The sequence below is a fragment of the Amphiprion ocellaris genome, chromosome 18 (genome assembly GCF_022539595.1).
Source record: "Amphiprion ocellaris isolate individual 3 ecotype Okinawa chromosome 18, ASM2253959v1, whole genome shotgun sequence".
Taxonomy (NCBI): Eukaryota; Metazoa; Chordata; class Actinopteri; family Pomacentridae; genus Amphiprion; species Amphiprion ocellaris.
In genome coordinates this window covers 8,209,496-8,235,855 of record NC_072783.1, presented here as the reverse complement: position 1 = coordinate 8,235,855, position 26,360 = coordinate 8,209,496, and the positions used below count along the sequence as shown (strand labels likewise).

The following is a 26,360-nucleotide window of genomic DNA, read 5'->3' as shown; positions in this document are numbered from 1 at the left end:
ACCTTCTACATAAACAAAACTGATCATTCAAGTAGTTGTATTTACATTTTTGACCCAACAGATTTTGCCAAATCCAGAGGAGACAGCAGCTGTAGTCAATTGTAATCACTCAGGAGAAGTTAAGAGGCCGTGAAACTAGGAAAATTTGATTAACACAACTTACCGCATCAACAAAACTGTTAAAGTTGCGGCGTGTATATATTTGACCTATCAGACTTTGTAATACCCGAGGAGTCGGCAGCTGTAGTCGATCGTAATCACTCAGGAGTCATTAAGAGGCCATGAAACTGAGAAAATTTGACAAACACAACTTTCTACATCACCAAAACATATAATGTTTCTGTTTATATATTATTGGTCCAGTGGATTTTGTCATATCCAGAGGAGTCAGCAGCTGTAATCAATCGTAATAACTCGAGAAAAGTTAGGAGGCCATGAAACTGAGAAAATTAGATTAACACAACTTACTACATCAACAAAACTGATAATTCAAGTTGCTGTATGTATATTTTTAAGCATGTTTTTATATTTAATGAACACCTTTAATAAATTCCTAAAAGAACCAAAATACAATTGTTTTTTGTAACAAAGATTCATGAGTTTCAGTGATTCCATCATAGAATATTCAGATTTGTAGTAGTCATTAGAAACTCAAGACTCATGATTTAAATGGTCTTTATACAGAAAATATGATAAAACATGTACAACTAATATCGAATGTGTCCGTATGCAAATAACCAAGGACAGAAACCCTTTAGAAATTAAAAATCTCCACATTTCAACCCCATATCTGGGTCCAGGACCCTCTGAGCCTCATTCATTCTCGGCCTTGGATACATGGAGAGATCTGGGTTCTCCTGGTATCTGTCGGCGGCTGCACTGCCCTCTGCACAGTGAAATACTGCCACCGCTGATGTGATATTCCATTATGCAGATGAGGTGAGGAGTTCAAACGGCATCCTGTTAATTGGACATCGTCGGCTGTTAGCAATAAAAAGAGCCGAGATGAAAGGAGGGAATCTGAGGCAGCAGAAACATTTAAGGAATTAAAACGTAAACTGGAGGTATGAACCTGCTGCTGGATGCAGATTTCACATTTATTTCGCATTTTTAGAATCTCATTCATTACTTTGAATAACCTACACACTCAAAATGGCAAGCTATGAAGAAAAGGCTCGACAATTAATGGCCTCCCATTCATAATTCAGATTTTTTCCTATTAACAGTAACTGTATGTCTTTTAAATGATTCTCAGTGAAGTAAATTTATTATAAAATGAGCTATTTTGACTTCGATGCAGCCACGTTTATTACTAAAGTCGCCGGTTTGTGGTGTTGATTGGTCAAACACCGCAAGTAATAATCAATCAACACTAAAAGATGATAATAAAAGATAATTTCTTCATATAACACTGTTATGTGTTTACAAAAATCCAGAGACAAACAAAGCAAAAGTAACAGAAAGCCAAAACTTCCAGATTAAAATCAAATTATTTTAATAAAATTAATACAAGAAGACAAACAATGCAAAAATACCAATCAAATTATGTAAAAAAAAAAAAAAAATAATAATAATAAAGCAACAAAAACCCTAATCAAACATCACAAATTTAACATAAGAATGTGTGCAGTGAAGTTTTGTGTCGGAGTTTGATTCTTATTTTTAGCCGTTAGCGCTTTCCTTGGTTACTAATAATCAGTATTGATCCCTAATTCAGCTCCTACAATAACTTTAATTATTTTAGAAAATGTTTTTAAATGACAGCAATAACAGGTTGGCCTTTCAATTATGGAAAAATTTCCATTTTCTAAGCTCCAAAACAAGTTCCACCCACCAACACTGTTCAGTTGGGGCACCATCACTGCATCCCGGGCTTGGCCCCGCCCAGGACGACTGTGATTGGTTTAAAGGAATTCAAAGAAAACAAAGAGTTTTCTTCCTCTGTAATAATAATAAGGTGCAGTCGGACCATTCTACAGGTAAATAAAGAAACCAAAGTTAAAGTTAAATAAAGCACAATAATTTAGTTTTTCTAATAAATTTTTCTCATATTGTCCTAAAATACCGAACTAAATAAATGCATTTAATCCAGTTTTTGCTTAATTGACACTATTTAATTGTGCTTAAAGTTTTCTAATTGAAGACCCAGGAATCGTTAAAGCTGTTGAGTTTTCATGTATGTTTTGTCAGGTCAAACCTTAAATAATTCAGGTTAATATTCATAATTACTCACGCTACAGGGTCTAAGCATTATTATTTACATTATTTAGGTTAAATTGCATCATGTACAACAGCATAACTATGTTATTACATTAGTAATCTCGGTAATTAATACCGTTTATATGTATTATAGTCAAATGAAGTAATATTTTCTGTCATTTTCGTTGAGCTTTAATCCCTAATATGTAAATTAAGCTGTTAAAATCACACTATAATTAACATTATTAGAATCAGAATCAACTTCAAGGGCAAAAATACAAAGAATGTCATTTCAGCTGTTGGTGTCAGTCGAGTAATAAGGACAAAATAAGAAATATATACAGATATTTACACACATTATCGCTGTTCGTAATGTGAGAACAGTGAAAATCAAAGAGGTTTTAGGGTTTTAAATGCATTATTGAAACTTGTTAGGTGAATTTGCAAAGTTAATTGTTATTTATTTGACTGTAATGCACTTTTTTGAGTGTTTTTGTTAAAGTTTTGTATAGAAAACAGTGAATTGATTTGACTTAAAGTCTTCTGGATTCACGAGTTTGGACACAAGAACAACTGCTGCAGTTCTCTCTTGTATACGTTAGTTATTTATTCCACATATTTCTGGTGAATTTATGTTTTTGTACGGAAACACCAGAACATTTGACATCTAACAGACGTTTACTTGGACTTTTCTACCTCTCGTGGTGAAACTAAACCCCCTCGGCGTGGATCTAAAGTTCTGCATCACGTCCAGGAGTGTCATTTCCAGCGTTTTGTGGTGGTATGAGGTGGCGGCGCTGAACTCTGGTGATGAATTACTGGAGCTCTGCCCTGAAGGAGGAGAAACCAGATTGTCCTGCAGCTCCACGTTCACCTCCACCCACGATTGCATGTAAATCCAGAGTTTAAACCCCGTCATTTTTATGAATCCCCAGTGTGCACGGAGGCGGCCGTTTGTTATTTTAATGGTGCACCTATGAGTCTCAGGTGGAAAAGGCCTCCTGCTGCTGCTAATGTTCATCCGTCACATAAAGACCAGGGAGGGGGAATCAATAGAGGTCACAAACCCTCTTAAACTATCACATTTAAACATCTTTAACCCGTCTTAAATGTCCCTGCAGGCCACCGTACTCCCCTAAACAACCAAACCACAGTCAGATTTCTGCTTCAGACCACAAACTGTTATCATCAGGATCATTTTCCAACCATAAACGTCTCATTTTCCCATCAAAAGAGGAAATTTAACCCCAGTTTTCACCCTCTGAACCCCACAACCTGCCAGTGGATTTTAAATTCAAGTTACTGATTTTAAAAAACCACCACAATGACTCCATTTATCAGTTAGAACCTGAAAAAAACCAAGAAAACTGACAAATGTTCAACCTTCTGACAGTCCTTTGAATAAATCATGCATCCGTTTGGCAAAAAGAACAAAATCTAAGCTGGAAATTGGAATACTTTGACCTAAAATATGTTATTCTACATGTGTCAAAATACAAAACTGTAAATCAAAATGCAAATATTGTTTTAAAAAAAAGTCAACAAATATGTTCATTTAACATGACAAAACATGTAAAATTTATATAAAATGTCACACCAACCCAACAACTTTAGGGTCATTTTAGTCAGAAACTGCAAAAACTGAGAAATTCTGGTTGTTTCTGAATTAAATATGAGGCTCCATCTGGAAAATGAACCAAATCTGATCTTAAAATTACAATATATTATCAAAATTACTACATTCTGTATTTGTCACAATTCAACAATATGAATAAATACAAATCAAAATCTAAAAATATATCCAGTAAACATCACAGCAAGTGCTGGTGGATTAGAAGGGTGTGCTAAATTTGCAAAAACAAATACAAACACATCAAATAAATAAATAAATTGAAATGACTACACCATTTGTCAGAGTCAGAAACTGTAAAAACAAAAAAAATGGTCAGATTTTTACCTTTCTTAAAGTTCTTCAATTAATTATGTGTGATATGTGGTTCTTTTTGGAAAATTAACCAAGTCTAAGCTTAACGTTGGAATATTTTGACCAAAAATACATTATTCTATATGCATCAGCAAATAAAAATGCAAATATTTTTTTAAAAAATCAACAAATATGTTCAGTAAACATGAGAAAACATGTAAAAATAATATAAAATTTTACACCAACTTCACAGCTTGCTGATGCATTTTAAAGACATCATATATTTTAAAACATTGTGAAAATTACACCATTTATCAGTCAGAAACTGAAAAATTTCTGGTTGTTCTTGTATTAAATATGTGGTTCCATCTGGGAAATTAAACAAATCTAAGCTTAACATCATAATATTTTATCAAAATTACTTAATTCTACAAACACACATACAAACACAATATTGTACATTTTTACAGGTTGTCTGTAGAACATGGACGTTTGAGTGAAAAGTATAAACAGATAACTTCAAAACAGACTAAAATCAACAAACTTTTGAAGCAAATGTGACAAAACATGTAAATCTGATATAAAATCTCCAACCAATCACACAACTCACTAGTGCATTTGAAATACGTGTTTGTTTTATTTTTAAATGTCATAATCACATAATTTATTACGGCCAGACACTGTAAAAACTGAAAAAAAGTCTGATTTTTTAACTTTAAATTTTTTTAAGTATTTAAATCTAAGCTTAAGGTTTTAATATTTTACCAAAAAATTTATTCAGCATGTGTCAAAATACACATAAAAATGATAGGATCAAAAAACACCAAGAACTGCTTGGAATTCTCGACGTTTAGTCCTCTAAAATACCCAAAAACATCTTAGTTGTCAAGCTTTTTTCCCACATGAACAATGTCCTAATTGAACCTAACTTGATTTAACACATGTATGCTGCTTGGAGGTCATTAATCCTCAACAGAAGTCTTTGTCATGGTGCCCCTTTAGCAGCTAAACCCCCAAATCTGCCAGGATTTTAATGCTCATGACCCTAAAACTAGACTGGAGCAGCTTCTGATCACATTCAGTAGAAATGCTATAAACGGAGGTCTTTAAAGACGCTGCTGGACCTTCTGACCTTTCAGTTTGAACATCGGTCAACTAAAGAAGCCGTTGGATTCTCATATATTTGTGTTTATAAAGGCGTTTACAGGACGGTAATGAGTTAATCTGAGCTGGAATCACGTCGACTCCTCCAGCAGCTGTTTGTATTTGAATCCAGTCAGCAGAACAGAGGAGGTCCACTCTGATGGCCTCGGGTTAATTCCAACAAGTGAAGGTCAGAGTGATCGTGAAAGGTCAGCGGACTCCATCCAGACTCCTTCCATCTTATTTCTGACTCCTCGTCCTTGTTCCTCCTCCTCCTCTACCTCCTAAACCTCTCCACTTGTCTCCTCCTCCTCTTTCAGCCTCTTAAATCCTGACCCGTGTCCTCGTTAGCTCCTCGGTCTTTCTTCTTCTGCCCCGTTATTAGTCTCCATCCCCTGGCTAACCTGGCCCTCCTCTCCCTCCATTACTTTTTCATGCGGTGTTATAGATTATTCAGATCACTTTGCTCCCAGATGAGGCTCTCCAGCTCTCTGCTCGTCGTACGTCTTGGAAAATTGATCACCTTTAATGAAGTCGGGAGCATGCGTGAGTCCTGCAGCTGGTTGGAACATGCGACGGGCTGCTGCAGGTTCACGGATTCCTCCGAATGTTAAGGAGCTGCTCACAAATCACTGCATTTCATTAGCATTCATTCCTGCGTGAACTTTGATGTATGTTTGTGAGGATCGGTGGCCAGATGGATGCAGGACGAAGCTGCCTGAAGACGTTTCACCACTTTAAAATGGAAATAAGAAGGATGATGGTTTTATATTTAACCCTCTCAACCCCTGGACCAGAATTCAGGTTTGAAAGGCATGAAATGAAAAAGAAAAATATTATGTGTGTGTCTGCATGTACAATTAATAGAACTGCATGTGAAATCTCCTGATTTGTATGTAAAAGTAATGGTAATTCATGTAAAATTTATAGAATCACACGTAAAAACAATAGAATTTCATATAAAACCTGTGGAATTACATGTGAAAACAACAGAAATACTTGGAAATCAGTAGAATTGCATATGAAATCTATGGACTTATGTGAAAATAATACATTTACATGTTAAAAAATAGAACTACAAGCGAAAACTATAGAAATACATCTAAAAACACTAGAATTACATATGAAAATAATAGAATTACATGAGAAACCGATGATAATGCAAGTAAAAACTGTAGAATTGTATGTTAAAATAATTAAAATACATGTGAAGACAAAGAAATTACATGTAAACGCTGTGGAATTTCATGTGAATGCAACTAAAATCAAAGTTTAACAATAAAAACATGTGAAACCTGCAGAATTACATGTAAAATTAATAGAATTTTATGTAAAATCTACTGATTTCCATGTAAAAATAATGGTAATTCATGTGAAACCTGTGGAATTACGGGTGAAAACAATTGAAATACATGGGAAACAGTAGAATTAAATATTAAAATAATAGAATTCCATGTGAAGCCTGTAGTTTGCATGTTAAAACAATGGAATTACATGCAAATGCAACTAAAATCAAAGTTTTTAACAATGATTTCTCGTAAAACCTTTAGAATTACATGTGAAAACAATAGAAATGCATCTAAAAACAACAGAATCATATGTGAAAATGATAGAATTTTATGTGAAAACAAGAGAAATACTTGCAAAACAGTAGAACTGCATGTAAACTCTATAGAATTATATGTGAAAATAACACATTTACATGTTAAAAAATAGAACGACAAGTGAAAACAATAGAAATACATCTAAAAACACTAGAATTACATGATAAAATAATAGAATCCCACATGAAACCTGTGGAATTGCTTGAGAAAATACTAGGATTACATGAGAAACTTGGTGATGCATGTAAAAACTGTAGAACTGCAAGTTAAAATCATTGAAATAAACGTTCACAGGAAATTAAAACTGAAATAAATCAGGACAGACTCAGATTAAATGTGAATTTGTGTCATTTTTGCTTTTAAAAGTTAAGTATTGCATCTTAAAATGCACCAAAAAAGTGAATTACTGACAATTTTGTTGTTGAATTAATTTGTTAACAGCCACAGTAAAAAAAAAAAAAGTCTTAAAAAAGGGTATTTTTTAAAAAAAAAAATGTTTGTCAGCTTTGTTTGCAAGACAGAAAAAAAGCATTTTAAAGGAAATCAAAACTAAAATAAATCAGGAAAGACTCTTAAATATAAGCATGTTTTAAATTAAATGTGAATTTATGCCGTTTTTGCTATTGAAAGTTAAAAATAGTGTTTTAAAGTGCACCAAAAAAATTAATTACATACAATTTTGTGGTTGAATTAATTCATTTTAGTCAAGAAACTCTAATAAGAGCAAGGTAGTTTGTTAAATGTTTGTCAATTTTGCTTGCAACACTCAAAAAATGCCTTTTAAATAATGTGGAACAAACTAATTAGAACCAATTCATTTTAATGGATAATCAGTTTATAGACTTGTGTTTACTCTGTCAGTAGTTAAATTATTAAAAGCTGCTTTGACTGCAGAGGAAAAGCTAATTCTTAGAACTCGGTGTAGCTTGTTGGTTGAACATAATTTCACATTTTCTAATGAAATTATGGCCAAAGATCATTTTGCAGAATGTACTATGAAAAAAAAAAAAAAAAAACAGAAGCAGGTCTAGAAAAAAAAAGTTCCTTGACTCTGATTTGCTTTGAGACATTTTGTTTAATCAGAACTTAAACATTCAGTTTATGGAAAATGTTCCAGTTTTTCTATTTTAATTGAACAGAAACGGTTTTTGGAACTCGATCTCGAAGCTTCATTCCTGCAGAAAAGTGTCACCGCTGGTCTTGTTTTCGCTGAAGCGTCGCTGCTTGTTTGTGCGCTCGGTTTAATTTCTGCAGCACAACGGAGAAGCACAGAAGGCAAACGTGGTGTTTACAGAGACGCTGCTGCTCTCTGAGCTTATTACTGATGCCATTCTGGAGAAGCTTCGCTGCAAACAAGAGCTCGACTCGTCAAACAAGCACCGTCTGAAAGCAACATGTTGGCTCTGATCAGTGTGACAACCTGCTCTTATGAAGTGTTTGCTGGCATTAAAGTGAAACTCGCCGGGGAGTTATCAGCGAATCCGTCTCTTCTCACACAAACAAGGCGACTCTAAACGCAGGATGACACATTCTCCCCCCACCGAGACGCTGAATCATTTCTTCTTGTTCGCCTCACAAACAGCCTGTTTTCTGCCGCTTGGGCTTCGGTTCTCGTGTCAGAGCGCCAGGTTGAGGTGGGTGGCCGGTTTTAAGTGAGTTTCTTTTGGTCGTACGTTTTTATTTCTGACAAGTACAGAGTCTCCTGTGAGCTCAGCGGGTTTAAAGCTTCACATCGATCCAAATAACTAAAGAAAAGTCGGCAGCGATCATAACTCGCGCAGGTCGATGCGACCGGAGAGGATAGAAAACAACGTGTGGGTGGAGAGAGGAATCATGCAGCTTAGATCATTTCTTCAAGAGTACCAAGTGTGATTGAAAAGTTCACAGAAAATCACATATCTTATCTAACTCTGACTGCTATTCCCATCAAAGTAGTCTCCGTGTGCAGCGATACTCTGCTCCCAGTGCTCCTGCAACACTGAAAGCTCCCTATAGGTCCCATATTCTTGAATATAAAAGGTCTCATATTCTTGAATTATATTCCTATATCAAGGAGTCAAAAAGTTCAGAGAAAATCAAACATCTAAATCTGGCTGTCATCCCTTTTGAATCTGTTGCCTTGTACAGCGATACTCTGCTCCCAGTGCTCCTGCAACACTCCATGAAAGTTGTGATACGTAAATGTGTCAAGCACCAAACTGCTATGGTTGTATTTGGGTGTTTCAAGGTGTACCAGGTTCGAGAGTGCGTCTATAAAAATCAAAAACCTGATTGAAATTTGGCCACCATTATCTTTAAAAGAGTCTCCTTGTGCAGCGAAACTCTGCTCCCAGTGCTCCTGCAACGCTGGTAAACCTCCCTAAAGGTTCCACATTCCTGAAACAAATGAAGGAGTCACAAAGTTCAAAGAAAGTCATGAATCTAATCTAAATCTGGTTGCTATACCCATCAAATGCACAGCGATACTCTGCCCCAAATGCTCCTGCAATACTCCCCGTAACTCCTGTTATGTAAACATATCCAGCACCAAATGCTATGGTTGTATTTGGGTGTTTTGAGGAGTATCAGGTCAGAAATTGTGTGTAAAAAAATCAAAAATCTGATTGAAATCTGGCTGCCATCCCTGTTGAAATTGTTTCCTTGTGCAGCGATACTCTGCTTCCAGTGCTCCTGCATCAATCCATGAAAGTCCTGCCATGTAAAGGCATCCAGCACCATCTGCTATGAGTGTATTTGCATATTTTTTTTTTTTATCAGTTGCTTGTTGCTTCAAGAAAGTGTTGTACAAGGGGTGAACAAAGAGTTTAGTCTGTATCTGTAAAAATCAAAAACCTGATTCCAATTTGGGCATCCTCCTCTTTGAAGTAATCTCCTTGTGCAACAGTGCTCTGCTCCAGATGCTCCTGCAGCACTCTGTAGATGTCCTGTAATGTAATGAGGGTAAAGCATCATCTGCTATCGATGTGATTGAGTCACCAAAGATTAGTTTTTCTTTATCAAACCATTCTGACAGCATAATGGTCTGGCTGAGGGGAAAAAACACTGTGTCTTGTTTGTATTTAAACCAGTCACAGCTGTCTTGGGCGGGGCTAAATGAAGGATGTGGCTTCGGCGTTCCCTCAAAACAGTGACGGTGGAATTGTAGTGGTGGAACATTTGCATGTAGGAGGACGACCTCTGTGATTGAAACAGATAATCCACGGGAAAGAAAAAAACTAGCCAGGCTGCCTGACTGCACGATCTAAATCCTCTCCAAAACTTTACGTTTTCAAGGTTGTAGGTTGCTGCTTGGAGGTTGTTGTTGTTTCCCCTAACCGCATCCCAGAGGTACAGCTTTTTCCTTAAAGAACATGTTGCACCGGGTGTGAGCAAAGAGTTCAGAGACTGCATCTATAAACCCGAAAATCTGATTTAAATTTGGCTGCTTTGTCCTTTAAAAGAGCTTCTTTGTGCAGCGATACTCTGCTCCCAGTGCTCCTGCAGCACTGGCAAACCTCCCAGGAGGCACCGTGTGTAGTTTCCAGCAATTCAGGGTTGTTGCTTCATGGAAGTTTCTGGTGAAACATAATTTCGATTTAGCCGCTGTCCCTGTTGAAATAGTCCTTTTATGCAGCGATACTCTGCTCCCAGTGCTCCTGCAACATCGCTAACACTCTCTGGAAGTCCTGTTAACATGTAGAGAACCATCTGTGATGAGCAGAATCTCCTAAACTGTGTCAAAACAACAAACCTTCAATTTGATTTTCACTTTGGGGAAGAGGAAACCCTTACGTACAAACCAATATGGGGCAGGTGGAGAGTGACTTTCATGCTATAAATAATTGTGTTTCCACCTCAGATTGTGGATTGTTTGGTTCCTTGAGTGAGAATCTGTTCATGGATGTATGAAAATAGCTTCATTAGAACCCTGTGAGGCTGAGAAACCCATGGAGCTGCTATTAGGACTCCTAGAATTGCAAATGAAATCAGTTATTAGGTTCTGTGGGATGAACTTTCATATTACGGATGATCGTCGCTCGGTTTAAAGAGACGTGGGAATGAAACACTGTAAACTTTACTTTTTGACATTTGCTCTGGAACACGGTGTCGGTCTTTTTATCCTGCAGGGGTTTCCATCTGACTCGTGTTGTACAAGAAATAAAACTTGTCAGCAGTGTCAAACACAAGAGAACAACGTACAGCTGAAACTGAATCCAGATGTTTTTAGATGTTTTACTCAACAGATTGATGCATATGAGGCTGTAAAATCAGTTCAAATGTTAAGACCAAAGCTAAAATAATCACATATTTCTTTACTAGGGCTTCAAACGACAGCAGATTCTTATTTTTTTGGTCTCTAAAAAGTCAGAAAATGGTGAAAAACATCAATAAAACCAAGATTACAAATGACTTGTTTTGTTCTTAACCCAAAGATATTCCGTTTACTGTCACAGATATGGAAAGAATCCAGAAAAATAAAGAAAATTTATTTTTTTCTTGAAAATTACTCAAATCAATCAAACTGTTCATTTTTAATGTTAACTGATCTGCACATTATTGTTTTTTGGTCTCTAAAAAGCAAGAAAATGGTGAAAAACAGCAGTCACACCAAGAAGAAAAATGACTACTTTTGTTCTTAACCCAAAGATAGTCAGTTTTCTGTCCTAGAGGAGGAAATAAAGAAGAAAATATTCAAGTTAAAGACAATTTCTTCTTGATAATTACTCAGGTTGGTCTAACAGTTATTTTTACTTTTAATTTATCTGCAGATTGTAATTTTTTGGTCTCTAAAGTGGCAGAAAATGGTGAAAAACACCAATAAAACCAAGATGATGAATGACATCTTTGGTTGACAACCCGAAGATGTTCAGTTTGCTGTCACAGAGGAGGAAAGAAACCAGGAAATGTTTGCATTTACAAGAAGCTCTTCTTGAAAATTACTTAAATCAATCAAACAGTTATTTGTACTGTCAATTTATCTGCATCTTATCATTATTATTATTATTTTTTTTTTTGGTCTCTAAAAAGCCAGAAAATGGTGAAGAACACCAATACAACCAAGTAGATAAATAACTTATATTGCCCACAACCCAAAGATATTCAGTTTGCTGTCATAGAGGAGGAAAGAATCCAGAAAATTAAAGATAATTTCCACTTTATTTTCCTGAAAATGAGTCAAACCGATGATGAGACAGTGGGTGATTAATTCAACCGTTGAGACTAATTGATGAATGTTGCGGCTCAAGTCTATTGAGTGGAACATTAATCATTTCCTCGAAAAGTGAGGAAGTAAAAAGAAAAACCGAGTCGGCTTTGTGGCTCCTGAGCTGTGAGTGGACCCGTTCGAACCCGCCTGTTAAGAGAAACCCGGCTGGTCCTCATTATTAACCAGCAAACAGCGGCGTAACCTTTGGTGTCGCCGTCCGAGGCCATCCATTACGGCGACAGCGGCCCAGACAGTGATGAGCAGGAATCATTAGCTCTGACGAATGGCCGTTATTATGTCACCTCTTCTTACACAGGTTATTACGCCGCCGCCGCATAGCGCTCTTATCAAACAGCCGGTGATGAATGCTCGGCGGCCGGTGCGTGGACAAGCCGCCGCATGCGCCCCACGATAATCTGCCTTCATATTTACGGCTAATGTGTCGGCTAATCAGCAGCTCTGTCATCAGTCTGCGGCTGTCGGAGGCTGCAGCAGATCCGACCACGTGACGAGGCGTTGAGCTCAGGAAAAGTGGAGTTTTTTCTTCTGCAAAAGTTCCCAAAGCACCTACCGGAGTGTCTACTGGAGACTTTTAAAACGTTCATCCATTGGTGGTCGATGTTGGCGCCATGTTTCAGAACAAAATCTGCACCTTTTCGGAAGTTTGCGTCCAATTTAACCCTTTAAACTCCACTCAGGTAGCATTTTGAAGCATTTTATCGTTATTTTTGGGGAAAATCAAAGAGAATTTCAACATTATTCAACTCGTATTGATAGAACAGTTATATGTACTGTTAATTGATCTGCAGATTTTTGCTTTTTTGGTGTCTAAAATGGCAGAAAATGCTGAAAAACATCGATAAAACCAAGATGACAAAGGATTTGTTTTGTTTGCATCCAATTTAACCGTTTAAACTCCACTCAGGTTGCACCAGACCTCACGCTTTTGTTCAAATCTGGACTTTCTGCACCTAAATCAAAGCATTTTTTGGTATTTTTTTTGATTTTATTGCCTTAAAAATGACATAAATTCATCAGGGTTATTTTTACTGTTAATTTATCTGCAGGTTATCATTTTGTTATCTCTAAAACGGTGAAAAACACCAATAAAACCTTGTTTTTTTTTGGTGACTTGTTTTGTCCACATCCAATTTAACCCTTTAAACTCCACTCAGTTCCCGGTAGAATTCACACTTTGGTTGGAATTTGGACTTTCTGGACCTAAATCGAGGCCTTTTATTGTTTTATTTCTTGGTAAATGTATTATATATCTCATTTTGGGTTCATTCTTCACTGCAACCTAAAGTCCTGCATCTCTATGGAAACAGACAATCATGAAGAAGGAGACAGGACATCTGCCAATATGACACAGTTAGAATGATGGAAACCATTAAAAAAAAAATCTTAATCACAAAAATTTAATTCAAGCTGCACTGGACTCAACATACCCAGAATTTTCCCATCTGTAAAATGACTTTAAATTTGTCCAAAATGTACAGAATTTTTCCAAGATTACCTAAATATTTCCAAAACAACAGAAAATGTCATCAAACTGACTTAAAATCTGTCCACAATTACTCAAAAAAATGTTGGAAATTATTCAGATTTTGTCCTAATTGGCTTAAAATTTGTCCAAAATAACAAAACTTGTCAAAAATTATCTAAAACAAGACCAGAAATGACTCAAAATTTGTCCAAAATATGTAGAATATTCAAATGTCCTGCAGCTCTATGGAAACAGACCAACCATGAAGAAGAGAGAGAACTGAGAGATGTCTTCTGTACAGTATAACACAGAGAGAATGCCACAAATCATTAAAAAAGTAAAGTGAATTTCTTAATTTATTTTACAAAAATTGGCAAAACCATCAATCAACATATCTGATGTTTTTCCAATTGCTTACAGGAGGTCTGCGGTTTACGACGTCCTCGACCTACAGCGTTTCATCATTATGTGGAACTAGTTGCCGAGTGGAGTGGATGAATACGTCGTCACGTGGTGCTATCAGATGGCTTTGTTTCCATTCTCTGGTTGTATGCCACCTTGGATTGTGCTACATTCACTAACTTTTTGCCCTTCATTATGGCTCCCAAGCATAAGTCAGACTCTTCTGATGCTTGGAAGAAAAGGAAAGCTGTCTCCATGGAAGTGAAACTAGATAGAGTAAAACGCTCGGAACAGGGTGAAACACTGGCGAACGTCGACCGGTCATTGGTATTCATGACTTTTCCGAAGTACTGATCGATATCATGATTCATGGAATGGCTTTGTTTATATTTTTGATGGAGTTCCGACTTACGGCAAAAATTGACTTATGTTGATTTTCGTCATAAGTCGGAACTCCGTCGTAAGTTGAGGAACCCCTGTAGTGTTGTTTGTCTCAACTAATCTAAACTAACTTAAGCAAAATTATCTTAACAATCACAATAAAACCTACAGGATGTCCTCGGTTTATGACATCCTCCACCTATGGCGTTTCATCGTTACGTCAGAACTGGTTACGTGGAGCTAGCTGGTGAGTGGAGCAGATGAAGACGTCGTCACGCAGCGCTATAAGATGGCTTTGTTTCCATTCTCTGGTTGTACACCACTTTGGATTGTGCGACATTCACTAACTTTTTGCCCTTCATTATGGCTCCTAAGCGTCAGTCAGACTCTCCTGATGCTTGGAAGAAAAGGATGGTATGATATTCATGACTTTTCTGAAGAACTGATCAATATCATGATGCATGTAACAGTTTTGTTAACATTTTTGCCAGAGTTCTGACTTACAGCAAAAAACGACTTACGTTGCGCTGTAGGAACGGAGCTCCAATGTAAGACGAGGACCTCCTGTATAGGTGTTACCAACACTGAAAGAATAAATGGTGGCTCTGCATGCTGTCGCATATTTTGCTGCTTATATTTTATATTTGTTTTGAATACACGTCTGTAAACCTGTAGTTGAAAAATCCCCAGATTTCTGTTGGTCACAGCTGAGTCACCGTTGGCTTTTTAGTTGTGTCGAGGAACACAGAATTTTACATTTTTGGCAGAATCTGGAGAGAGGAAATGTTTGTTTTTTTTCACAAATCTTTCAATGACACATGCATAAAATATCACGATTTAAACTCGATACATTCGAGAACCTTCAGAAAGCTGAAAAACACAGAATTGTTCCTGTTTTTATTGTTTCTGGTTGACATTTTGGCAATCAAAAACAAGAAGGAAAAAAAAGAAAACATGCCTTTCAAGCTTCCCAGCAGGTTCTGGGTTCAGAGTTGGAAAAATAACTACAGGAAGTTGTTTGCTGTTGTCTTCCAGAATGACTCATATTTATATTCCTGCTGTGTCCCACAACTAAACTGCATTCTCATTTATGCTTTAAAAAAAGTATTTTCACCCTAAAAAGTAAAACTGTGAAGTCAAAGAAAAGCCTTCCAGTCTAAAGAGCCTCAAAGTTTATAAGTCAGACGCAGGATTCTAACCCAGGAGACGTTCACCAACGGATTGGTCCATCAGTGGAAATAAACTTTATTTCTGCAGCACAACTGAAAATCTAAAAAACATTAAATAGAAACAATGAAACATCAGGGAAACAGTAAAAAGGCAAAAACTAAACTAAACTCTTCTCATTTCTCTGTGGAAGCAGACGGATGTGGATGAAATGTCAGGATTCAAGGTTAGGTTTGGTTCATTTTCCCAATGGAACTAAATGTCACACATGATGTGTTCATGGACCACGAGGATGTAAAAAAATATGGCTAATTTATTTTCTGTTCATACAGTTTCTGGCTCTGATAAATGGTGCAATCTTGGTAATTTTTAAAATAATACCTTGGATTTCAAGGTTAGAAGTATCATGATTTTAACCTTCGACTTGGTTCATTTTCCTTATGGAGCTACACGTCACGTGATATGTTCAAAGACCTTTGGAAACCTGAAAATAAAAATAAAAAAAAATCCGTTTTTGCAGTTTATGACTCTGACAAGCGATGAAATTTTTGAAATTCCTGAAAAAACATGTTTGCATTTTGACCATACAGGCAGGTTCAGGGATGTAAAGTTGATGGAATATCAGCATTTTAAGCTTAGATTTGGTTAATTTTTCAACACATCAAACATGACTTTTTTTTTTTTTTTTTAAATAACAGTTTTTGCCTCTGATAAAAGGTGAAATTATGGCTTTTTTTTTTTTTTTTAATTGCCTTAAATTTAATCCCACAGGCAGGTTTTGTGAAGTGATTTTGAAGAAATATCTGGATTTTACGCTTAGATTTGGTTAATTACCTTGATGAAACCACATGTCACATATGATTTCTTTGAGGAATGCTATAAAGCTGAAAAAACAAGATTCTTTTCTGTTTTTTTAGTTTTCTGCTGTGATAAATGCTGTTATTTGGGAATTTTACAAAAGCAACTTACATTTCAACCCACAGGTTTTACGAAGTGAATTTGATCAAATAATCAGATTTTAAGTTTAGATTTGGGTAATTTTCCCAGTAGAACCAAATCCTCCACATGATTAGCTCAAGGACTGTCAGAAAGATTATAAAATCTGCAATTTTTCAGTTTTTACAGCTTTTGGCTCTAATAAATGGTATCATTTTGGAAGTTTTTAAACTATAATATGCATTTTAGCCCCGTGACTAGTTTTGTTAAGTGATTTTGAAAAAAATGTCATTATTTTAAGCTTAAATATGTTTAATTTTCCCAAAGGAACCACACACTACACATCATTCATTCAAAGACCAAAAAACTGCTGAAAATCCATTCATTTTTTATTTTTTATTTTTATAGTTTCCAGTTCTGATAAATGCTGCAATTTTAGCTTTAAAAAAACAAACAAACTTACATTTCATGCTGCTGGCTGGTTTTGTGAAGTGATTTTGATGAAATGTCACAATTTTAAGCTTAGATTTGGGTAATTTTCTCAGTAGAACCAAATCCGCCACATGATTTGTTCAAGGACTGTCAGAAAGACAGAACATTTCACAGTCTTTCAGTTTTTACAGTTTTTGACTCTAATAAATGGTGTCATTTTGGCAGCTTTAAAAAACAACTTGTATTTCCAAGTCACAGGCTGGTTTTATGAAGTGATTTTGATTAAATATCACAATTTTAAGGTTAGATTTGGTTAATTTTCCCAGTAAAACTGCATGTTACATGTGATTTCTTTGAGGAATGCTGGAAAGATGAAAAACAGATTTTTTTTTTTTTTTTAAATTGTTTCTGGCTCTGACAAATTGTGTAATTTTGGCAGTTTTTAAAAAAAAAAAAAAACAGAACTTGCATTTCAGCCCTGCTGGCTGGTTTTATGAAGTCATTTTGATGAAATATCATGATTTTAAGCCTAGATTTGGTAATTTTCTCAGTGGAACCAAATCCTCCACATGATTAGTTCAAGGACTGTCAGAAAGATAGAAAATGTACCAATTTTTCAGTTTTTACATTTTTTGATACTAATAAATGGTGTGATTTTGGTAATTTAAAAAAACAACAACTTGTATTTCCACCACATAGGCTGGGTTTATGAAGCAATTTAGGTGAAATATCATGATTTTAAGCTTAGATTTGGTTAATTTTCCTGAAGGAAGCAGAAACTACACATGATCTATTAAACGATCAACAGAGAGTTGAAAATCACATCAATGTTTTGGTTTTTATAGTTTCTGCTTGTGATAAATGATCCAATTTTAGAATTAAAAAAAATAAAAATAAATAACTTGCATTTCAGCTCCGGTGGCTGGTTTTACAGTCAGTTTGATGAAATATTCTGATTTTAAGCTTACACTTAGGTAATTTTCCCAGTAGAACCAAAACGTCCCCATGATTTATTCAAGGACTGTCAGAAAGACAAAAAAATCAGTTTCAATCAACAATCAATTTTGGCAATTTTTTAAAAAGTAAATTGCATTTTGTCCCTACAGGTAGCTTTTGTGAAGTGATTGTGATGGAATATTGTGATTTTAATCTTAGATTTGTTGAATTTTCCTAAGGGAATCAGACACTATATATTATTTGTTAAAATACATTCAGACAGTTGAAAATCAGTTAAATGATCATATTTTCAGTTTTCTGCACTGATAAATGGTGAAATTTGAGGATTGTTTTTAAAAAAAAAAAAAAATCAGACTTACATTTCAGTCCTGCTGGCTGGTTTTATGAAGTGATTTTAATGAGATATCATGATTTTAAAATTAGATTTGGGTAATTTTCACAGAAGAATCAAATCTTCCCCATGATTAGATCAAGGACTGTCAGAAAGACAGAAAATTCAGCAATTTTTCAGTTTTGACGGTTTTTGACTCTAATAAACGGTGTAATTTTGCTAATTTTAAAAATACAGCCGCTTGTATTTCCACTCCGGAGGCTGGTTTTAAGTGATTTTGATGAAATATTATGATTTTAGGCTTAGATTTGGTTAATTTTCCCAAAGAAAACACATGCTACACATGATTTGTTCAAGTACCAAGAAACAGTTAAAAATCCACTATTTTTAAAAAAGAAATTTTTATAGTTTACAGCTCTGATAAATGGTGTAATTTTACATGTTTTAAAAAAAAAAAAAAATTGCATTTCAGTCCTCAGAGGCTCGTTTTGTGAAGTAAACCTCATGAAATATCAGGATTTTCAGATTAGATTTGATTAATTTTCCTGAAGAAATCAGACATCACACATGATTTATTAAAATATCATCAGAGGGTTAAAAATCAGATAAATTTTCTGTATTCACAGTTTCCAGCCCTGACAAAAGGTGTAATTTTGGGATTTTAAAAAACCCAAAAAACTTACATTTCAGATTTCTATGAAATATCACAATATTAAGTTTAGATTTGTGTAATTTTCCCAAAAGAACTATGTGCTACATGTAGCCCCGTGGAGAATAGGGCACTTAATTATATTAATGGCCTTAAAAAGTTATTAGGTTTTATGTAAAAACTTGTTAATCTAAAAGTAATTGAGTTAACTAAAACACTGAAATAGTTAATTCAGGTTAATTTCCTGTAAACTCAATGGTTATTTATGTCGTTGAAATAAACTGTATAGGAAAGAATGTGTGTGTGTGTGTGTGTGTGTGTGTGTGTGTGTGTGTGTGTGGGAGGGGGTGATCTAACTAATTACATTTAGTGGATGAGAAAATGAAAAAACAGACTACTCCTTTTATTTGCAGTTAACTGTTTATTGGTCAAGGGTAAAAGGTCAAGATGTTTTTTTCTGTGTGGGGATTGGTCGGGAGTGAGGAAGAGAATGTTAGGGGGCGGGAGAAAAAAACGTGAGATGTACGTTGGGAGAGCAGAGAAGAAGGGTGAACGGAGAGGTGCTCTGGAAGCCGAACCAGGTTTTAAGAAGCCGAGTTTCTATTGACTGGATTTAGTCAGTACATCTTAGGTTTTGCCTTGTTACCTCTGTGTAGTTAACGATTGCAGAGGCATAGATGTTTTTTGTCTGAGTGAGAACAAACGGAGATTCTGTGTGAGCGGGTTCAAGCTAACCGCTAAAGCTAACGGCTAAGCTAACGGCTAAGCTACTGCCAGCGAGCCTCGTTGCGGTCTGAGTGGACTTTGAACTGGACAAACGGAGGTGCTTCTGGTTTAGGAGTTACCTGCCGCTCCTCTAACCGCTTCTTTTCCTGAGACTTTGGATTATTCGTCGGCTGGCTGCTGAATTTTCAGACACCGAGCCGTGAACGCCACGACGTGGGTTCTGCTAACGGCTAACTGTGAGTTTGCTGACCGGAGATCAGTGCCGCTGCGGGGATTTCGTGGACCGCTTCCTGTGATCATCGTGGGTTTTCTACTCTGCACCTGGACTATGGCGAACAGCTGGAGATCGACACACAGGTCTGCAACGTCTTGGGGTTGGTGTGAGTGTATGTGTGGGCCTACAACTTAATGAACAATATTTGGTATTTAGTACGCGTTGTTTGTTGTGTCACATATAAGAACATTTCAGTGACATATTTGAAGGTGTTTCTTTCTGAGCTTGTTTGAGGTAAACTTAAATATTTAAAGACCGATGTTTGTGTTAGTTATTAATTTAATTTCAAGGGAAGGTATTCAGTTCAAAAGGTATTATTTTGAGTTATTTTGTGTTTAAAAATTATCAAATGGAAGGGGATTTTTTTTTTTTTGCTATTTTATTTAAAACACTCAAAGTATTTTTATTTCACTCAACTATAACCAAGTTGCTGTGGGTCAGTTACTCCAATTGGCATGTAGGAACTGTGGATAGACCTAAAGGTTTGAAGTCTTGTAAGCAAGGTAAGTCTACTCCACATCAGGTAAACCTTAGGGTCGCTATCTTTAGTAGTACGAACCCAAACACCCCAGTATCCTAAATTACCACTACTTCTAGAAAGTCGTCGTAGTCTTAAATTACAGGTGCTACGTACACATGATACATTCAAAGACCAACAGACAGGTTAAAATCAGGTAAATTTTCTCTATGTATAGTTTCCAGTTCTGATAAACGGTTTAATTTCTGTGATTTTTAAAACAAACAACCCTTCTTCTTGTAGTTGTCAGGTTTCTGTGGGTTATTGAATAATAAATGACAGATTTGTACCAGGAGGTCGCTGCAGTTTGTGAAACTTTAATGCCTCTGAGCTGCTCCTGAGTAGCTGCTGCCTCCCAACAAACATGAAAAGTGGATGTTGGCATTTCTCAGCTCTCTGCAGTATTTGCATGTCTTCTGTTTATTGCCCCGGGGAGTCGCTGCCCCGAGTCTCACATTTCCCCGAGTCAAACGCCGATGACGGTTAGCGTTTAGCTGCAAAGCGCTCGGCCTCATCGGACTCCTCACCGTTTCAGGTCTGCTTCATCCGGAGGATGACGGGAGGATTTTATTCCTGCAAAATAAAGTCCTGCAGCTCCACAGAAACAGTAGAAACACGACTAGAAGCAGAAATAAACCAGAGATGAGCAGCATGACAGTTAGAATGATGGAAGTCTGAAAAAAAAGATTGTTTAACTGACAAAGACTGATCAGTAGAAAGATGTTTCCCCATGCTGGATGTATCTCCATCAACCTGTTCCTCTGTTCACTGTTTCTGAGCCATGCTGACTTTATTTGATTAATCTATTATGCTTTATTTTCCTCCAGTGACCATTTTTGGATGAATTTTGAGTCATTTTGGACAATTTTCAATCATTTTGGACAAATTTTTTAGTTTTTTTTTCCCAAGTATTTTGACACATTTCCAGGTTTCAGTCATGTTAGACAAATTTTGAGCCATTCTGGACAAACTTTGAGTTATTTTAGACAATTTTCAGGCACTCAGACAAGTTTAGGACATTTTTCAATTGTTTTGGAGAAATTTTAACCAGTTTAGACAAGTTTTCAGTTATTTTGGAGAAACGTGAGCCATTATTTGACAAATTTTGAAACCATTTTCAACAATTTTCTCAATCATTTTGAACGATTTTCCAAGTTTCAGTCATTTTTGACATAACTTTTTGTCATACTGGACAATTTTTTCAGTCATTTCAATAAGTCACTTTGGATACATTTTGAGCCATGTTGGACATCCTATTTTTGTTATTTTGTAGAAATTTGAGCCATTTTTTTTGACAAACTTTGAGCTATTTTGGACCATTTTCAATTATTTTTGCAGAATTTTTAGCAATTTTTGACCAATTTCGAAGCCATTTAGTAATTTAAAAAAAAAATGGACAAATTTCCAGGTTTCAGTTATGTCTGACGAATTTTGAGTCATTTTAGACAATTTTCAGTCAATCAGACAAGTTTAGGTCACTTTGGACACATTTTAAAGCCAGTTGTGTTATTTTTGTTGTTTCGTGTCTTTTTGTGGTTGTTTTGTCTCATCTTTGTCACTTTGTGCATAAATCTTCTTGTTCTGTGTCATTTCGTGCCATTTTTCATCTTGTTTCTGTCGTTTTGTGTCCCTTTGTTGTTGTTTTGTGTCTGGTTGTGGTTATTTTATGTCTCTTGATGACAGTTTTATCATTTATTTTCTCCCTTCTGTCATTTTCTGTATTTTTCTTCTTTATTCGTCTTTGTTTTGTGTCTTTTAGTCTCATCTTTGTCATTTTTTCTCTCCCCTCTCTCATTTTGTGTATAAATCTTCCGGTTTCTATTGTTTTGTGTCTCATATTATCTTGCTTTGTGTAATTTTTCGTCTTGTTTCTGTGTCATTTTTTCTTTTTATGTATTATTCTTCTTGTTTTGTGTCCTTTTTCATCTTGTTTCTGTCGTTTTGTGCCTCTTTGGAGTCATTTTGTCTCTTTTGTGTCATTTTTCCATCCTATTATCGTCTCTGAGCCTTTCTCCTGCAGCTCTGAGCAGGATTTAGCTGTTGCTGCTGCAGACGATGAATCGGCCTCCGTTTTGTGGTGTTTTCTATTCCGCTGCATCGTCGCCGTCCTCTCAGGAAGCCAGTCAGTCGTCCAATGACACGCTGAGCTGCGTTCACATCTGCTCTCTGTTTGGCTGCGTTTCTGCTCAATAAACAGCGGCGTGGAGGAATACTGATCGGAGCTGAACTTTAGCCTGATGACGTTCCAACCTGCGGCTAGCTGGCTAACGCAGCAGCTGCTCCGACTCGTAAACAGCCGGTAAAGCGGCTGATTGGTTCGTCTGGGACTCATCTGTTGTGTTTCCTGCCTCGTTTTGTGTCGGCGAGCGGCTGATTCAGATTCCAAACGCTCATATTCTAATTACTGTGTCTTTCTTCTCTGTTCTCGGTGCTGCCCTGTTGTGCTGCTCTTCCTCCTCCTCCTCTTCTTCTACGTTGTCTGGATGCTAAAGGTAAGAGAAACAAACACACCTTCTGTTCTGCAGATCTGCTTCCTGCTCTGGTTGCAGATGTTCAACATTCAATGCCTACATGGTCGAGATTTGCAACGTGAACAACAACACCAGGAACCTCTGTGGAGACATTAGAGGTTCCTGTACAAACATGTTCTCTAAATTCAGCTGTTAAAGGTTCCTTCAAGAAAACCAGGTTCCTTTAGGCTCTCCAGAGACTCCTGATTCTAAGACAACAGAGTCTCTGAGTGGTGTAGATGATCCTTTAGTTTATGTTAATGATCCTCTAGGTGGTGTTGATGATCCTCTAGGTGGTGTTAATGATCTTCTAGGTGGTGTTAATGATCCTCTAGGTGGTGTTGATGATCTTCTAGGTGGTGTTAATGATCTTCTAGGTGGTGTTGATGATCTTCTAGGGGGTGTTGATGATCCTCTAGGTGGTGTTAATGATCCTCTAGGTGGTGTTAATGATCCTCTAGGTGGTGTTGATGATCTTCTAGGTGGTGTTAATGATCCTCTAGGTGGTGTTGATGATCTTCTAGATGGTGTTAATGATCTTCTAGGTGGTGTTAATGATCTTCTAGGTGGTGTTGATGATCTTCTAGGTGGTGTTAATGATCTTCTAGGTGGTGTTGATGATCTTCTAGGGGGTGTTGATGATCCTCTAGGTGGTGTTAATGATCCTCTAGGTGGTGTTAATGATCCTCTAGGTGGTGTTGATGATCTTCTAGGTGGTGTTAATGATCCTCTAGATGGTGTTAATGATCTTCTAGGTGGTGTTAATGATCTTCTAGGTGGTGGTGATGATCCTCCAAGCAGACCAGGTTCCTTAAACATCTCCAGAGGCTCCTGATTCCTGATTTGCAGACAAATCTGTCGGCAGAAAGTCAGAAAAAATCCCTAAAATATACAGAACCGTTGTCGAAAACTTGCATTAATATCTCTAATATGGTTCAAAAGAGCTACGTAATTAATTGATAATTTATCTAAAATAATTCCTCTGCACATTTTTAAATGGTACTGATAGAAAGGACTGAATTACATTTTTTTTTTGTTATTTGGAGAAATTTGAGCCATTGTTGGACAGACTTTTGTTATTTTGGACCATTTTAGGGACATTCAGAGAAGTTTAGGACATTTTCGATGGTTTTTGAGTCATTTTGGAGAATTTCCAGTCAATCAGACAAGTTTGTGTCACTCTGGACTAATTTTGAGTCATTTTAGACATTTTCATTTCATTTTTGAGAAATTTTTGTCATTTTTGGACCAAATTTGAGGCCAATTTAGACAATTTTCTTAATTATTATGGACAATTTTCTTAATTATGTCCATACGTTTAAGCTACTTTGCACAAATTTGGAGTCTTTTTGGACAGTTTTCAATTATTTTGGAGAAATTTTGAAGCCATTTTAGACAATTTTCTCAGTTATTATGGACAAGTTTCTAGGTTTCTGTTATTTTGCCAAACTCTTAGTCAACATTTTTTTTTTCAATTCTGTCAATAAGTTTTAAGACATTTTGGACAAATTTTAAGACATTTTAGACAATTTTTTGAGTTATTTTGGTCAAATTCGAGCCATTTTCGGACAAATTTTGAATTATTTTGGACCATTTTTGGCATTCAGACAATTGTAGCCATATTCGAACAATTTTGAAACCATTTTAGACCAATTTTCTCAGTCATTTTGGACAAGTTGTCAGGTTACAGTCATGTTTGACAAATCTCCAGTTATTCTGGGGAAAATTTTAACCATTTTGAACAAATTTAAATCATTTTAGACAAGTCTTTAGTCATTTTGGGGGAAAATTAACTATTTTGGAAAAATTCTGAAGCCATTTTAGACAGTTTTCTCAATTATGTCGGTCACTTGGGACAAACTCATTTTGGACATTTTTTCAATCATTTTTCAACTGGATGCATATTTGTTGTTGGGTTTTGCTTCGTTATTCTAATTAGTGAGCTGAAATTTTCCCTGCTGCTGTTTGAAATCTGAAACTGAGCTGTGCATTGATGAATCTATGTGTAGTTGTAAAAAAAATCAGCTGTAACGTCCTCTTCTATGTGCATAAATCTACATTTTCATTGCAGTTATTACACCAAGCTTTCAGTTGGGTTTTTATTAAGAATTTCTTCATTAGATTCCACTTTTTCATGTTTATTCCCAATAATGCTCATTTAATTGCTTTAATTCATTATTTTAGGTTATAAAGTTCAATTTTCAGGTAGTTTAGTTGGTAAAAACATACAAGGAGGACATTTCAATGTCTATTTAATCGTTATTTTAATACACAGCTATAAAAAGATTTTTGCAGTTGGAGGTGAATGTGTTGTAGAGTCAGAAATGTCACAATTATGGTTAAAATAGTTGAAAAACTCAATAAATCACCTGTTAAATAACGCAAACTATGAACTCTGGTGGTCTTGAAAGAGGTTCTCTCCAACCAAACAATGACTAAAGTTTAAGTAAACATCCGCTGTGGTGGATGGCCTACGTTATGAGTTCCAGCTCCCTGGTGGCTGATTTGTGCAGAACTAAGCGTGTCGGCTGCCATTCTTTAAGCAGCCTCAGGACATGCAGATATTTCTTTCCATTAGCTGCCGTCGTTGAGGTCCCGAACACCCGCTGGTGGGTTAATTTACTGAAAATTTAATAAAACCTGCACTCGGCTCGATCAAAAATGTAATAAGACCCGATAAAATTGACCAGAAGTGTTAATAAAATGGAATATTTGTCGGTTTTTTGCGGCCGTGTGACACCTGACAGGTAGGTCAAGTTAGCGGTTAGCGTAAAGCGCTAATGGAGGGATTTTATTGGAAATTTGTGGTTTAAACGGTGAAGAGGAAGATTTAAGGGGAAGAAATCTGCAAGTCTTCAGCGCTGCTCAAGCGTTTATCTGATCTGAGACTCTGGATTGTGAACTTCAAGCTGTTTCTGGGTGTTTTTCTTTGGCTCCAGTCGGATTTCTCCTCACTGTGGATCATTTTTCACTTTTTTTGGTCACCCTCTCGTCATTTTGTGTCTCTTTAGGGTGATTTTGTCGCCTCTTTCTAAAAATTTTCTTGGTTTCTGTCCATTTCTGTTGTACATTCTAACCATTTTTGACAAATTTTAAGTCATTTAGACAATTTTTCAATTATTTTGGAGAAATTTGAGCCATTTTTGACCAATGTTGAAGCCATTTTAGACATTTTTTTCTCAATTATTATGAGCAAGTTTCCAGATTTCAAGTCATTTTGACAAATTCTGAATCACTTTGGACATTTTGTTTTTCAGGCATTCAGACAGGTTTAAGTCATTTGAGACATTTTTCAATTATTTTGGAGAAATTTTGACCAATCTGGACAAATTTTAAGTTATTTTAGATAAATTTTCAGTTATTTTGGACAAATCTAAGCCATGCTGCATTTATTTTATTTATCAAGTGTCTTTTATTTTCAGTCTAAAAATGTCCAAAACTATTTGAAACTCGTTCAAAGTGAAATAAAATTGATCTAAGGTCTAAGAAATGTCCAAAATGAGTCAAGAATTGTTCAAAGTGCCTCAGAAACAATCC

The 26,360-nt window shown here is 36.1% G+C and overlaps 1 protein-coding gene across 3 annotated transcripts in view; it reads left to right on the top strand.

Moving 5' to 3' along the window:
- The window catches only part of grid1b (glutamate receptor, ionotropic, delta 1b), a 693,674-nt gene that overhangs the window by 237,444 nt on the left and 429,870 nt on the right, over positions 1-26,360 (top strand). Inside the window, exon 1 of one of the 3 annotated variants that reach the window (XM_055004577.1) lies at positions 19,306-19,879. The exons of the other annotated variants lie outside the window; for them this stretch is intronic. The gene's annotated coding sequence lies outside the window, so the exon portion shown is untranslated. Of the gene's footprint in view, positions 1-19,305; positions 19,880-26,360 lie in introns of those variants that run through there. 3 annotated transcript variants of the gene reach the window in all.